The sequence below is a fragment of the Scylla paramamosain genome, unplaced genomic scaffold (assembly GCF_035594125.1).
Source record: "Scylla paramamosain isolate STU-SP2022 unplaced genomic scaffold, ASM3559412v1 Contig5, whole genome shotgun sequence".
Classification (NCBI taxonomy): domain Eukaryota; kingdom Metazoa; phylum Arthropoda; class Malacostraca; order Decapoda; family Portunidae; genus Scylla; species Scylla paramamosain.
Genome location: NW_026973670.1, coordinates 470,001 through 472,500, shown reverse-complemented (window position 1 = coordinate 472,500; position 2,500 = coordinate 470,001). Strand labels below are relative to the sequence as shown.

The following is a 2,500-nucleotide window of genomic DNA, read 5'->3' as shown; positions in this document are numbered from 1 at the left end:
AGCAAAGGGGAAGGTTAAGGTGTGTGTGTGTGTGTGTGTGTGTGTGTGTGTGTGTGTGTGTGTGTGTGTGTGTGTGTGTGTGTGTGTGTGTTGGTTATTCTTGTGTTTAAATATTGAACAGTCCTCCTTCTCCTCCTCTTCCTCCTCCTTCTCCTCCTCCTCTTCCTCTTTCTCCTCCTCCTCCTCCTCTTTCTCCTCCTCCTCCTCTTCTCTTCGTCCTCCTCTTCCTTTTCTCCTCCTTCTCGTCCTCCTTCATTTATATTATCATTATTACCATTAGAGAGAGAGAGAGAGAGAGAGAGAGAGAGGATCATTAAAATCAGAACAATCATCATCATCATCATTATTATTATCATTATCATTATTACTACATATAAATAGAATTACTTAATTACTACTATCTAAACAACAACAACAACAACAATGGCATCGAAAATCACTCATAAAATAGTAGAAGAAGTAGTAGTAGTAGTAATAGTAGTCAAATTACTATTACTACAGTTACTACTATCGTTACAGCTAATAGTACAGTTTGGGACATAAGGTACTGTATACTATCTTGGTGTCCCAGACTGTTGAGATAACCGGAACAACCTTTGTGTTTTTAATCGTATCCAGAACAATTTCAAGAGTCGTTTGATACACCGGAACCACATCCGTAACCTGAACAAGCCCAGTACTGATGCTGTAGCTAATAACATTGCTCCAATCCGTAACCGTAACCGGCACGGGGACATTCGAATCAATAGTAGCCACAACCGGATGCTGTTTCGTGATAGTCTTGTAATCGTAAACGGTGACTAGTTCAACGACTGCCTGATGAACCGTAGTGGTGACCGGCTGGGCCCTGTAGGACCTCACTATCACGTCTTCGGTTACGCTGTTAATCCGGTCCAAATCGAATCTCTTGGGGACCAGTTCGCTCTTGAATATTCTTGTCGGAACTGCCACCTGTTCATATACGGCCGGTCATTAGGAGGAGGAGGAGGAGGAGGAGGAGGAGGAGGAGAAGATGTACAAGAAAAGAAAGACGAGGAGTAGGAGAAGAGAGGAGGAAGAAGAGATAGAAGAAGAAGAAGGAGGAGGAGGAGGAGGAGAAGGAAAAGATGTACAAGAAAAGAAAGAGGAGAAGGAGGAAGAGAGGAAGAAGAAGAGATAGAAGAAGAAGGAGAAGGAGGAGGAAGAGGAGAAGGAAAAGATGAAGAAGAAATGAAAGAGGAGGAGGAGGAAGAGAGGAGGAAGAAGAGATAGAAGAAGAAGGAGGAGGAGAAGGAGGAGGAGGAAGAGGAGAAGGAAAAGATGTACAAGAAAAGAAAGACGAGGAGGAGGAAGAGAGGAGGAAGAAGAGATAGAAGAAGAAGAAGGAGAAGAAGAAGAAGGAGGAGAAGGAGGAGGAGGAGGAGAAGGTAAAGATGAAGAAGAAAAGAAAAAGCGAAGGAGGAGGAGGAGAAGAGAGGAAGAAGAAGAGAGAAGAAGAAGAAGAAGGAGAAGGAGGAAGAAAACGAGAAATTTATTATCAAAACAATAACAACAACAACTACTACTACTACTACTATTACTACTACTACTACTACTACTACTACTTACCTCTCTCGTGACATCTTGAGCTACAGTAACAAAGACAGTTTTAGGGTAGCAGTCAATTGGTTTAGCGCCATAGGGGAGTCCACCAATCACAGACGAGATCAGCAGTGACGTCACCAGCAGGCGGGTCACGTGACGGAGATGCATGGCTCTGATTGGCTGGTAGGTTTGTTTACATCCACGCTGATGGGGAGAAAATTAAATTGTTTTTGTTTAATAATAATAATAATGATAATAATAATAATAATAATAGTGATAATAATAATAATAATCTTAATTTTCGTTTCAATATAACCACTACTACTACTACTACTACTACTACTACTACTACTACTACCACCACCACCTTCCTCACCTCTCGCTCTAATGTAAGCAAGTGTTTGACTCTAGAAGCACTCTCTCTCTTTATATACCCAGAGAGAGAGAGAGAGAGAGAGAGAGAGAGAGAGAGAGAGAGAGAGAGGTGGGGGGGACGCGCGGGCAATCACACACAAACACACACACGCACATTCTCTCTCTCTCTCTCTCTCTCTCTCTCTCTCTCTCTCTCTCTCTCTCTCTCTCTCTCTCTCTCTCTCTCTCTCTCTCTCTCTCAAGGAGCATTAAGAGAGAGAGAGAGAGAGAGAGAGAGTCAGTCACCTTCTTCTCCTCCTTCTTCTTCTTCTTCCTCCTCCTCCTCCTCCTCCTCCTCCTTTTCCTTCTTCTTCCTCTTCCTCCTTCTATCTTTCTGTTCCTTCCTCCTCCTCCTCCTCCGCCTCTTCTTCTTTCACCTCCTCCTCCTCCTCTTTATCGTCTTCCTCCTCTTCCTCCTTTAATTTCCTCCTCCTCCTCTTCTTCTTTCACTTCCTCCTCCTCCTCTTTATCGTCTTCCTCGTCTTCCTCCTTTAATTTCCTCCTCCTCCTCCGCCTCTTCTTC

General features: G+C 43.5%; 1 long non-coding RNA gene across 1 annotated transcript; it reads right to left on the bottom strand.

Moving 5' to 3' along the window:
- Positions 1–327: 327 nt before the first annotated feature.
- Positions 328–1,980, bottom strand: LOC135096599 (uncharacterized). The gene is made up of 3 exons (XR_010264849.1): positions 1,940–1,980; positions 1,588–1,767; positions 328–951 (listed from the first exon to the last, which is right to left on the bottom strand). It is a non-coding gene; the product is annotated as an uncharacterized LOC135096599 (long non-coding RNA).
- Positions 1,981–2,500: the final 520 nt, after the last annotated feature.